A 14620-nucleotide genomic window follows, 5' to 3' on the forward strand; every position below is an offset into this window, starting at 1 on the left:
AGGAGATTACAAGAATGGCTAGTTAGCTGGTGCTTGCATTAGCGTTTTGGGTGATTCTAGGTACTATTAGTTGATTTTAATTGTGTTGTGTGCTATATGTCCACTAGCTATTGTAGGGGTTTGTGATATACTAAAGCTAGGTTTTAAATCAGTCCATCAGTGTATATCTTGGACTGCCAGGTATTGTATTGGTAATGAAAAGCTGGAGGATTTTCGCTGCAAATGAATATTATAATTAATGCCTCAGATGGCTTTCTAAGGCGCTTTTAGTTGATTTCCCATGAGTGCAAATCCCAGTTTCAGGGAAGGACCAATCTGCAGGTGCAGTAATAGGCCCTTAGTGCCCAACCATCTCCACACACCGGAGTGCATTTCCCCAGATATAAAACAAAAGTCAGACCAGGAGACAGTGCAAGCGACCTGGTATTGCCCAGGTTCTGTTTACACACCTCGCGTCTTACTTTGTAATTAATTTGGTGGGCACAGCAAATTCTCAGGTTGCCATCATCACCGCTCACATGTCATGTTTACCAAACCACATCCACATGTTCTTTCCACTGCTTTTTCCCCCTCAGCTGTTCTAAGTACTGTGATTATTTCCAGGGACCACAGCGCAATTAATGGCTGAGCACACCATGTGCAATTGCCTCTACTATGGTGTGTTTGGATATGCTGTTATGGTACTTTACTCTGAGGTCATTTTGTGTGTTTTGCTATCCATAGCCGTTGGGAGCATGCTACTATCTGAATGTTATCATCAGCGTTATCTCAACTGGGACTGGATGGAGCTTGGAGATGTTGGCTGAAGATCTCACTCTAAATTAAAATGCACGGACACCTTCAAGGCAGGATTTTGTGAATTACAAGTAATCCAGTGTGAATTTTGCTTATTTCACTGAAGAGAATCCTTTAATATCTGACTGAAGGTCGCAAATGCAATAATCTTTAATGGGTGGGAAAGGGATGTTTCTTCTGTGAGAGGAGTTGAATATTCACTCTGCACTTTCCCAAAATTACACATTTTGGATTCTTAGCCAGGTGATAATCTTGCGAGTTTCCCATATGGCCTGTTTAGGTGTGCTTGGTCAGTGGAGAGAGGAGAGAAGGCTAAACAGTAGAGTGACCTCCGCCTCCCGTACACCAGGAGGGACATCTGCTGCACCTGTCAGACCTAATCAGCGGTATTTCATTAGAAATGCTTCATTAACCGTTACACAGCTTCCTTCTGTGAAGGTGAGCACCTCTAAACTGTTCGCACATGCATTCCGAAAGGCGCAGACAAATCACAAATAAGCTCACCCCAAGACATGTGAAACGCTCAACCCATTCTGAGTGGGTGCATGTGTAACCGCACAACTGATAGATTTTGTGATTTGTTATCACACGTGTGATCCCATAATAACAGCTGTTCAGTCTGACCAGTCCCACATCCCTGTGTAATTGATCTTGTCACAATGTGATAATGTATTTGTCATGCAGTTGTGCAAATACAATTACAGAATTGATCTCAATCATGACTCATCCATCTCCTGTCCTGTTAGTGTGTGCATGCATGTGATTTGATTTGAAACATCACAGCGTTTCTGGCAGATGGATTCTCAGGTGAAAGATTGTGTATACCTGTGAGTGAAATATAAGTCGTGTGAAACTTTAGTTTGATTTTGGCAACTCGGGTACATTACAATCGTATGGAGGTAAGTATCTCTAAACAATCCATAATGCAACAAGACATTCAACAAACCAATTCATCATTACACTTTAAATTATATGGTTTTGTTTTTCTTATGTGCAGGTGGAAGTTGGTTTATTCAGGAACAATCTTGTGAAATTGAAGATAAATCTAAACTGTTCCGTCTGCACAAAAATAAAGTCTGACGCAGCCGTGAGCAGAATCTCACTTTAAACATTACACTCTGGACCAGAGGCCATTTTTATACGAATGATGTTAGTGAGTGAGAGAGTGTGTGTGTGTGTGTGTGTGTGTGTGTGTGTGTGTGTGTGTGTGTGTGTGTGTGTGTGTGTGTGTGTGTGTGTGTGTGTGCCTATATGTGTATGTGTGTTTCAAAAGCAGTGACCTATAGTCAGATCTCATCCACCAGATTAAAGTGGGAGGTGTTGCTTTGTGAACAGAACACAGTTTTTTTCTCCTCACCACACAGAGTGACAGTGAAGATGATATTAATTAGCATAATTGCAGTGACCGGGCTGCGAGTGCTGTGTGGATGCTGTGCTGTCTGTTCCATTGTGACTGTCTGAGCCGAGCAGCAGTGGCTCGCTCATTGACTCACCCGCCAGTAGCGTATCCTAGCAACGCCTCCTGAATGTACTGTACTTGTGTGTCTCATGGGCGCTCTTAATAATCAACACTCCTATTTCCATGTACTGTAGGCTTCCTTAAAAGATTGATGCGTATTTGAACTGGGTGTGTTTTGTTGTTCACCACCCCCCCCCCACACACACACACACACACACCTCCCCCCCCAACACACATACACACACACACATCTCCTCAGCGTTCCCACCTCACACATCAGAGGTGATCATCCCATGTCAGAAAGGGACTGTACACGGGGGCAATTAAGCCGTGAGCGGTTTGCACGGAGGGCAAGTGGAAGCTCGACCTCCGTCAGACTTGCAGATTACCTGGACGCTCCTGTTGGTGGTTATGTCAAGCCTGGGCCTCTGTTATGGTAATGGGGGTTGATGAATGGAGCTGACCTTGATAATTCCATTAGTTGAGTCCAGCCTCGGGAAGGGCTCTGCGTTAATAAATGCCACGTGGGTTTCGGGGGGAGGGGGGGGGGAGGGGGGGGGGGGGGGGGGGTTCAGACGCCTGTCTTTGAAACTTCTATCCTCCACCTGATGCATCCAGAGGGGCTGCCCAGCTGATGCCCAACCTACGCCCCCCCCCCACACACACACACCCAAGGAGCATTTCAATTGTTTTTGGATTGAGTATGAATGGAGCGCAGTGACAGATGAGGCGAGTCGGCGTGACGATAAATAAAGCGAGGCCAGCTAATCAGACACCGTCGGGGGTGTTCAACGAGGCCGAGAGCGCTCGGAGGTTGGCCGCCTTCTGGTGATAGATGCTGATGTGACACGTATTGTTGCCCGAGTGGGTCAGGCTGGGAAATTTATGGCGGATAAAGAGGCAGCCTATCACGTGCCTTGACAGACGGTGCATGCACTCGCTGACAGCATGCTGGCAGATTGCCGTCACTGTGATTCCGGGTTCCGACTGGGAAGTTTAGTCCTACACAATGCTACGTGTGTGTGGTTTTTTTTTTTAAATGTTGTGAGTAGCAGTCATACAAAGGAGCACTTAATACACTCTTTGACATCATCTGCCTGCTGTTATGTTGTATTTTCTCTGTAAGTAGTATTACCATGATTACAGAGAACAGACTGGCACATTGATTCAGGGGCTTAGGAAAGGGATGTGGGGACAGCAGATAATTTAGACCTGATTTCCAGTGGGGTTTTTTTGTTGTTGTTAAAAACAACCATGAATAAAGTGTGCATAACTCCCAAATCATAAACCACATTTATACATTATTTGGATCCAACCTGGCAAATCTGATCCTACTGCATTTCACAAAAGCTAGAGCGAAAAGTAGTTTACTGAATAGATGTTCTATTAATTCAGACTATAATTCAGTCTGATCTCTCCACTGAAACAAGACTCCTGTATTCAGCTGACTGGATGCTAGAATCTGACCAGGTATAAAAGTGCTTAAAAGTGGATAAAAGTCCACTCAGAGGGAGTGGATTGTGCTAGACCATGGTGCAGCTCAAAGTTACTCTGTGAGGCACTCAAGGAATATTTCCACAAAATCCTAACTCTAGAGCTGAACTGCTGGAGCAGAGTCTACACAGAGGAGAGTAAATATTGACAGGAATCAGGACTGGCCCTGACAGTGTTGGAGGCAGCCCAAGGCAAGATTTTATTCTGGCGCTATCACCAAATCCCGTCCACCATTGGCTGTGGTAACAAAATGGAGTGGATCAGAAACATTATGCTCCAATTCCAGTTGAAGATGCAACAGCGATTTAGTTAAATTTACTGTGGAGACGAAGATTATTGGAATCGATTCAGTATTGGGCTATAGCATATTTATATCACGATGACCAAGTGGCGATACAGTCCTATACGGCATCGTGCCACGTCAAGGTAAACTGCTTTCCAGCACTGACTGGCTAGGCTCAGCAATGTCAATCTAAGTGTTGGCCAACATGGCAAGGACTCTCTATAGATACCGCAGTGGTTGGACATAAAGAAAAGAAAACTGTAAATGGACCTATGTGGAAAGATGCCGAGTAGATTCCTTTAATAATAAATATAAATAATTAAAAACTTGTGTTGTGGACACTAGACGACCATTATATCACAGGCCACCACTGACAGGAATGTATAAATGATGAGGAGGATGGCCTAATATGGTCTGGGATCATATGGTGCTACTGGTGTATTTTTAGAGTTTTCTGTAAGAATCCGGAATGTCTTGACTATACCTGTTAAGCGTAAATAAAGACAATGCCTGTGACTATGGCACCTGGCAAATGCCAATGGTCTAATGCCTTTGTGCGTTTATTAGTTTAATGACATATTATATGACAGGAAGTATCTGTCTCTCATTTCCTGTTCTCTTGGTCCTTCAGCCGGGGCGCATCTCTCAGGTCCATCAGCCATTCATTGGGAGTATTTCTTTATCAAATGAGTGTGGCCTCTTCTGTTTCTCAGCTGGCTCGCTTGACTGAGTGTGTTTCCCCCCTCTTCCCTGTGTGTACCAGGGCACACTGCAGTCTCGTCACAGCTGAGATGCAGCTTGCTGAGCGCTTAGCAGCAGGTAGCACCACAGGCTAACCACTAGAGCGTTACTACTATAGTATCAGTCTCTCACTTTCACATAGCCTCCAATGCAGATGCTAATTACAGGCTATCACCGCTAATGATTTTCATGTCAGCGCCTTGGCCTGCACTGTCACTGTGGTGGTAGTAATAGCCTAAGCTCTGGAGTGTCTCTCAGTGCATGATCTCTTGCAGATTGATGGGGTGTTCAATATCCAGACCTCAAGGACTTTTTTTAATAGCAAAGAGAAAACAATCAAAGAGGCGTCTCTCTCCTTCTCTCTCTCTCTCTCTCTCTCTCTCTCTCTAGGCGTTCTGTAGAGTTTGTCCTGTAAATTCAGACAGCAATTAGCTGTGCTTTCAGGGCACGCTACTCTGTGGGATAGTCCACCTTCTATGGCATAATATCATTTCTGCCCATAGCGTTTTCAGCTGACTTATTGTTTTATTCATATTTTCACATCCAGGTATCTCCCGGATTGCCGCTTGACTGCAGTGTCAAGCTGCTAATGTCAAGCATGGTGTATTATTTTATGTTTCTGCCGATTTTATTCTGGGGCAAGTTTTTTTTTTTTTCAACTTCCCTCCCTGAGGTAAGAAAGATGTTGTCTCCCATCTGGCTTACTTCACTACAGACAGCCAGCTCTCAACTCTCCACTGACTCTGTGAGAAGCACAAATCCCCCTCTGCCAGGAGCTCTGAATTAATTCATGAGCGTTCTGCAGCACGGTGTTAAGCACCACGAGGATTGGGAAGACCGTCTTTGCAGCGTCGCTCTGACAGAAATACACAGTTTGTCATTTCCAGGATTCAACCTAGGCATATTTTTTTTCCCCAAGATGGCTGTAATGTTGACTGATTCTTGTAATTAGCTAATAATAGTGACCATGTTACCAGAATTTAGCACCTGAAGAGCTCATCAATGGTGCAAAGTCTAGTAACTTGTAAAACTGGAAATCGCCTTTGCACCACTGGTGAGCGCTATCTTCAGGTGCTAAATTCTGTTAATTCTGTTATTCTATAGCTTTCTCTTTTTTCTTTCTTTCTTTTTACAGCTAACCTCATGGCAAACTCACCCCGGTGGGAAAAGTGAACGAAAAAAATCTTCAACAGAGACCCCCCCCCCCCCCCCCCCATGTCTCCCAGTCTCTCTACATGAAAGGCTCACCCCATCTCAGCTCATGGTTGTCTCCTGCGGTTTTCCAGGGTTTCTCAGGTGCTTTGAAAGCTCTGTGGAAAGGCAACTGAGACATTTTGCACCAGTGTCCTTAATGATGGCCAGGGTCACCTGCCGTCCATCCTGCTGGCGTAACAGTCTCTCTTCAGCAGGACTCCAAGATGGTCTGTCTGAGGTTTGAATGTTCTCCATGCAGTAGATCCTGTCAAGGATTTTAGAATACCTTTCGGGCACAGATGTAGCGCTCAGACAAGTGACATCTGGATGGTTTAGGCTGCTCTACAGCAGCAGACAGCGGTAAATGAAATATTTCCTTCATCTTGAGCTAAACAGAGTGTTAGAGAACATTAGAGAAGCGTTTCCACAAGAAATAGCAGCAAAACTAGCAGTAGCTGTCCACTCTTGAATAGCACAATTCATGACACGCCTTAGAATATTAAGGGTGACAAACCTTAACACTATTGATCCGTCAGTATTCAGAATGAGTTCATGACCTTTGACCTCCCTTCATTGAGTGCAATGAACCCAAGTGAGATATGGGAAGAACTCCGTCACTTTGTCCCTCTGAAAAACACATTAAAAATTGTGGCTGTAGATACAGTATGGTGAAAAAACTGGCAACATGATAAACATATAGAGGACGAGGCGAATATGTGATGTGCCACTGATGTTAATAACAGGAGGTCAGTCCTATGTTCCCCAGGTCCTATGTGCCCCAGTTTCCCCCAAAAGGGTCCTATATGTTCCCCGGTCACAATACATACTGGGGAACATAGGACCCTTTTTGAGAAAACTGGGGAACATAGGACCCTTTTTCAGAATTTTTAAAAAAAAGGGTCCTATGTTACCCGGTCCCATACAAAGTGGGGAACATAGGACCCCGGGAACATAGGTACGCTCTCAATAACAGCATTATATGATTTTTCTGGGTCTTCCTACACTGTGAACATGTACTGCTCTAAATCTGAACACTTTTGGAAAATAAAAAATCTGATTTTTGATAAGACATGAACAAGTCTGTCGAACAGTTCCGATTCTTTGACCAAACACTATACTTACCTGACTGTAAGATGAATAACTGTCTGTCTTAGCCTGAGAATACAAAGTATTGTATTACTTGACCTTGGCCCCCAGTCAAATACTGTCATAGAGAATTTTTGCTGCTTTGTAATTGTAGAAATAAATTGATTGTGGATATCATGTAAATAATTCAAATGGTTGGCTTTGAGGAGGACCAACCAAAATAGTGGCTTTATCTGGGCCACCCTGAATGAGTAAAGAAGCCCTCCCCGTGGTGCAAGTGTGACACTAAAAGTGCTGTGATTATCTACTGGGACAGGCTGCTCTATTTGTGGTCAGATGACGAAATCTGGGGTTGGAAATCACAAGCAGGTGGTCCATGTGTCATTAGAGTCTCTGTGCAATGCAAAGAGATCTAAAAGGTGCTGCTGCTTATTCAGTTCATTTTCACCTTTTATTCACCACATTTCCCTTGCTTATATAAAGAACTGTTATAGGAAATGGACTAATGAACTTCTCAAACAGCTTCAAGTCAAGCCTATTAAGAGAATTTGACAAGGTTTTATATCATTTGGAACTGAGATGTTTCTTCATGTTAGACATTGTGGAATGAAATGACATGTACAGTGGAACCCCAATGTGAACACAAGAGCCAAACTATTAAGTTAATGCTGGCTTTGATCTTACACGGGAACACATCACTACCTTGGAGACAGTTTCCAAACAGCCCATTTTAGTATCGCATTGAAGCAGTCAGCTGAAGAATTAATTGGGATGTTATCCTTCTCAATGCCATTTCTGGAGAGACGGGAGAAAAAAGCAGGCAGGAACATACCCTCTGCTAGACAACTGGAACAGAGGTGACAGCATGTGTCTGCTGAAATTCCACTGCAAGTCTTGCTGACTCTGTTATGATGGTTGATGGTTGAAGTAAAATAACTATTAACCAAAAGTATGTAGGACCGCTTTCTCTCTCCAATCTCACAAAGAATTTAAGGAGTAAAGAGTGATGTTTTTTTGGGTTGGGTTTTTTTTGCTTGCTTTCTTGAGATGTTATATAATCTCCAGAGATATCATACTGTACATGTACCACACTCTTAACAATCATTTTGCCACAATGTGTCTTTTTAGGACTGTGGACGTGGACTGGAGGCCATTCTCACAGATGTCTATTATGTCTCTCAAGGTAAACTGCCAGCAATGAAAACATGGTCCTTGGTTTGGAGGATGTTCATTTCTTTTAGACTTCTATCTCTCTTGCCCTGTCTCACCCTTTATGTTTCTTCTCAGAAGTGTCGTGCAGAATATCAGAGTCAGGCTATAAAATACAGGGCTTTGCTGAATGTTTTGTGCTACTGTGAGCGCTCCTCTGTTGGGCCCTGGGCGAATGTCTTTGTGGAAGTTGGCATAATTCCTGTTCTCCATGTGGCTGTCTCCACCGTCCCGCCGACCCTGCAATGCATGCTGATGTGTGTTAGACACAGTACTGATAGGCACTGGCACTCCAATTGGTTGAGTAGTGCCTCCTACTCCTGATTGGTTGTTATGTTAGCACCCCCCACTCTCCCAAGCCTGGAGGCTTAGGCAGTCACAGGGACCTGAGTTTGTCCTCAGAGAACCTCCTGTGTTGACGGCTTCCAATGTATGCAAATAGTACAAAAGAGTGCTCCAAATTAGCATCACTGACCTTCAGTCCTCCGAAGAAAGAAATTAGGATTTGTCTTCCATAAAAGACTCCAAGGCTTTGTCTCCATTACATTCTAATAGACTTTTTTTTACTTACCTGTGCCCCTCAGCTTGCCTGCGATTTAACTGGATTGTTCTTACAGTAGAATGTAATCAACAGCTGAACCACAATGCGAGTGCACTCTATGACCCACAACACTGTGATTAAATGAGTTCTCATCTCTTTCTGAATTAGCTCAACTGATATTAGGGCTCGGAGAATAAAGGAGTGTGTCAATATGAACCTTAAAAAAAAATTGATGTAGTCAACTGTGTCTTCACTCCGCTCCTCCATCCATGTATTCACACAGTATCAGAGGGTGGGTGAACTAAATTGACTTTGCACCTCTCCTCTGAGCCTGGATTAGGAACTCATTTCAAGGTCTTTCATAGTGTCAATTAAACCCACTGTATCAGTGATACTTGGGAGAGGCTCAATGCTGGGTTGAAATGTCAAACACAATTATGCAGCTGCTCATTTGAACAGGTAATCTACAGTGGCCTAGAGGACGGGGCACACATTGGCCTTGATGCTACCCCTACGCATAAGCCCCCCACCACCACCACCACACACACACACACACACACACACACACACACACACACACACACACACACACACACACACACATATACTCTCAAAAAATGAGGTGTATTATGTTGTAGTGCAGTGATTAACACAGATAAATAAAACATGAGCAAGCCATCGGAGGCCTGGTACTTAATAGAGCAGATGGTTGGCATTGCCTGAGCAGACTTTAACTGAATCCTCTCTCCGGCAGATGATTCAGCCAGAGTGGCCAGGCCTCACCAGCGCCGCTTCCACTGGCCTGACCCGATCTAGTTCATCGGGCATGCCGACCCTTATGACGTGGGTCGACGCGGACCAGTTCTGTCTGATCCGGATCCTATTTATGGACATGCTTGGGTATGCTAATTAAATCTTCATGGATTTCCACATAACATATCCAGATTTAAGCAACAGCTGCTCAGTTGTGCTGTCAGTTACACAGGGTATCTATAGCAAACATGGATGAGAATCAGTTCAGAGAAGAGTATTGCCAAAAATGGACTGATCAATCCAGAGAACTCTTTTTATTGATGGAAGAGAAAGTTTTTATGCTTTTAGCTCTCTCGAGCTGGCACTAACCATTGAAGTTTTACTTTCTTCTCTTTTCTGTCCAAAGTCCATCTGCACACAACAAACACTGACTCAGCCCTGCCTAGGGGATGCTTGTGTCTCAAAGGTTCTGGAAGTTTCTGTCAGTGCCTCCTTTGAGCTCAAAGTCCTGCCTCTTATTGACAGCGACAGTGGCAATGCCTCATCAATGGCACTGGCGGCGAGGTGTGCAGGTGTGAGACAAGACATCAATAGTGACCGCGCATCAGTAAGCTCAATTTCTGCAATCAAACGAGACCGATTCCTTTGGGATCGTGCCACCGGCAGCATTTTCTTCACCTGATTCCACTGAAGGCAGCCGCAGTCGAGTGCGGTGGCCGCGCTACGGAAATTTAATCAGCCTCGTTTTCCATTCACATGTTCGATCATACACTACTGCACCTTGGGGTGAGACGTCTAGTGACATTTGCATGTTTGCAGGAAAAGGGAACTGACGATGTGAAACTACTCCAATTGAAATGTGTGATTATGAATTGGTCTATACAGTACATGCCCTTGGTTCCACAACCTCAGCTGAAATTGAATTTACAGAAACAGCCTATTAATTTTCCGTGACAAGCCGCTCGTCTCCTTCTGTGTGTACTTGATAGCAATGTGTCACCAGCACTGAGCTAGTTATTTTCTCTCAAGTTATCTCCTAATTCCACCCTCATTAAGATTGTTTCACCACGCAGCCAGTACTGTTCTGCACAGGTTTAAAAATATCACTCTATATAAAAATAGGACAGCATAAAAAAGTGGAATATGTGTCCATTTGTACATGTATTTCGAACCCTACATTTACTGGAGGTGTTGCTCTGTTGAAATGACAGATATTTTCATAATACAAGCTCGACTTTATGTCAGGCATCATTATTACCCCTATAGTGACATTTCTCATTAAAATGATCAATTAGTACAGATTATTTTGGGTTTGTGAAGGTGTTCCAAATTGGTATGTTCTTTTCTTTTGTTCTACTTGAGCATGCAGCTTGCTGTTGTGTTCTGAGGTTAATGAAAGCCTTTATTCACACAGGCCATACCTGACTGCATGGCAAGTGACTGTTCCTCCTGTCGCTTTTCCCCCTGAATAGCAGCACATGAGACAGAGGCGGCGCTAATCTGTGCAAAAGCATGATGTTTAATTAGCTCCCCACTGACACAGGTTCAGGAAGTTTCCTCCTGCAGCGAGGCAAAGTGGATCCACTGTGCCTTTTCCCTCTTCCCTGCCTCTGGTTGGCATTAAAATTGCATCCAGGTGGGGTGAAGCTGGGTCTTCTTTGCCGAGCACTCACCTTCCTCACAGGAGAGTTTAACCCCCGAAGAACATTCGGCTCCCTGGCCCCATTAAAGGAGGCACCAGGCCCCAGCGACTGAACTGCTGTTCATGATTTATTTAGCAGTCTGTTTCACATGGATGTATTCTCAAAAGAGGAGCAGCCTTGGGAGCGGGGAGTAGTCATGACTCGTAAGGTTGATGTGGCAACAATGGAGCTCCTCGGTCTCAGCATGCCGCACTACAAGGCTTTCGGTGCAGCCCATGTTTAGTCAGAAATAAGGACAAAAAAATACACAACCGTGAAAAATACTGTCTTTATTTTTAAGTATGCCGGACATTTAGCAGCACAGCAGAGAGAGAGAGAGAGAGAGAAAAGAAGAGAGGGTGAAGTGTTTAGGAGAGATGAAGAGATGAGAGGATGAGAGGAGCCATTGGTCTGGAATACACGGCTTTGCTGAGGCAACCCTCTGGAGGATTATATAGTGAGCTCCCACTCCCCTGTCAGTCAGCCAGGAAAACGCTTCATCTTGGGGGTGGTCGCAGACACCAGGGGGGGTCGCAGTGGGGTCAGAGGAGCAGCTCAGACACTTGTACTTCCAAAAACAGATACATTTGGAACACAATTGAGATGCACAATGCCCCCACTCCTATTCAGAACACCCACTGTCATAGGGCAAAGAGATGTGATTCGTTGAATGTACAAAGCTGAAATCATCGGAAGGTCCCATTTGGACACTGTTGACATTTTGTCAAATCTTAATTAGGGGCTATAACTCCCGGTCCTTTCATAAGTTTGAGAACATAATTTAATGAGATAGCAGCTTCCCGTTGCTAGGTAACTAGTTTGGGGGGAAACCCTGTCATGAAGTATTTAAAATGCATCATTAATTACTCATTTTTCTTCTTTGGAATAAAAAAAAAACCTGGCTTGTTCGATGTAAAACCGTTAAAATGTCTTAGTTTCAGCTTTTTGACAGAACACGAAAAAAGTGAAATGGTACCCAGGTTGTTTTGGTCCACGGCAATATTGTGTGTAAACATGAAGTTATCTTTTCGGGTGGATGGTGTGGGTAAACCAATGTAGGGGCGAAGCTCCATGTAACCTCTGCGAGCACTCAACAAACGATGCGGGAGACGAGTCGGATCCAGCCCCATATGAAAAGGGGGTTATTTATAGAAAGCACGGATTATCTGCAAGAGAGCTTGTTTTATTTCAGTCCTCTCGGCTCGGCTTGGATCTCCTCAATTATGAGTCTCTCTCAGTATGCACCGTGCTAGCTAGCGAGGGAGTGTGCGAGCATATTTCCCTGAGAATACGGCCAACAGATGGGTGAATAAAAGTGATGTCATTCCTGTGGGCTCAAGCATCAAATCCCTAAAAAGAAAGTCCCTGAGGGCAAGCGATATGATAAGCCTGTCCTGATTTTGTAGACTTGAGGAAACGGTTTTAGATTGGCTTAAAACAAGATGGTGCGTTTGCGTATGATGCAGATGGGTAATCTAAGAAAATTGCAGTGAAACTGTCAGTGAAAGACATGCTCTTAAAAACCCATATCACTCTCATGTTATTTGTAAGTAGCACCAAGGATGAACTTAACCACAACAAAGCATACAGAGACTACCACAGATGGGTGGCTTATTGAAAGAGCATGGACATTTATGTGAGAGTGTGAAGTGCTTCTGGAGTGAAATGCCAGTATTTAGTCTCAGTTGTGCAGCACGCACACACAGGCACACACAGGCACGGGCGCATACGCACGCACAGGCACACACACAGACACAGACACACACACACACACACACACACACACACACACACACACACATAGAGCAATGCAATAAACTAAAATGGAGAATCCAATGGAGAAAGGAAAGGTGTATGCCACACAGGGGCCACAGAGTTCTAGCGAGAGGTGTGTGTGTGCCTGTGCGAGTGTGTGTGAGTGTGTGTGTGTATGTATGTGTGGTCTGCCCTTCTCCGTCTGTGGCTGGCCAGGTCAGCTGGGGATTAGAGCCGACCCGAGACGGCAGCCTGACTCAGGTGCAGTCTGCACCTCACACAATAGCCCTCTCACACCGCTGAGGAAAGGGCGCATCTGGATCTGTTTGTGTGTGTGTGTGTGTGTGTGTGTGTGTGTGTGTGTGTGTGTGTGTGTGTGTGTGTGTGTGTGTGTGTGTGTGTGTGTTGACTGTTTTTGTGTTTGTGCTGCTGTGTCAAAACGAGAGAAATGGAGTGAGAAGGGGAAAAGCTGTTTTTCCTTCATGTGTATGGATATGTCTGTCTCCCTTTGACCTTGTTTCTAATTATGTCTTTGACTGTGCCAGGCTGCCGAGGTGGATTATGTGTTTTATGTCTTATCTACCCTTTGGCAGCCTGGGCTTATGAGGTAAATAATGACAGTTACAGATACATACCATTATTCCCATTAAAGATTATGTATGCTTCATAGAATTTCATTCATATGAAAAATGTGTATATAGGCCTATGTAGAGCCAAATAGACATATTAGAATAGACACTAATGCTAGTCAGGATCTTTTCAATGGGTTTGTTTTGGTGTTGTTTATTTAGCATTCTGAATATAAAAGAAGGCCAGTGACCTGAAATTATTGGATAAAGCTTTTGTCTCTTTTGATGGTTGTTCTTTCTTGGATGCACTAGACAGAACTAGACAGGTACAGAGGAAACAAAACAATTGAATCTAGCCTTTTCCCTTGGCTGTCATTTATCATGGAATTGTCAACAGAAGGCCTAAGATGAAAGTGATATATATATTTTTTTTCCATTCATATTTTTGTGGTTCATTTTTATGCACCATGGCTCTCCACTGAGTGCGAAGCGATGTGGTTATATTCTGTAATGTAGAGCACACTGGTGCGTGTCTCCATGCATACTGTATTATATAATATCACATAACTACTAATAGAAAACTAGATGCATCCCTCATTAAGCTGACTAGATGGCAAATGGACTGCCCTGACGCAGCGTTTATTCTAATGAATGCCGTGAGAATGGCGCTCGACACAGCAGGCCGTGTGATGACAGGGGACACACATAAGCCCTTCACACTGCCACATGGATGATGCTGAGTTTGTTTCTCTTCTGTGGAGGTATCATGAACCTGCAACCTGCTATGCAATGCCACTGCCGCGGGCATCAACAAACAGCCCTCTGCTCCCTCTCCTCTCCTCTCCTCTCCTCTCCTCTCCTCTCCTCTCCGCGCCTCCCCTCCCCTCCTCTCTCTCCCCACACTCATTGTGTTTACTCATATTCACGCCAAATGACTCATAAGTGCTCAATCCAAGCTGCTATGATATACAAAAGCAGCAGGGTAGATAATGGCTATCTTCGAAATGTTCATGTTTTATTTATTTTTATTATTTTTCTAACGGCACGGTACATTTCAGG

This window comes from Sardina pilchardus, chromosome 4 (genome assembly GCF_963854185.1).
Source record: "Sardina pilchardus chromosome 4, fSarPil1.1, whole genome shotgun sequence".
NCBI lineage: Eukaryota > Metazoa > Chordata > Actinopteri > Clupeiformes > Clupeidae > Sardina > Sardina pilchardus.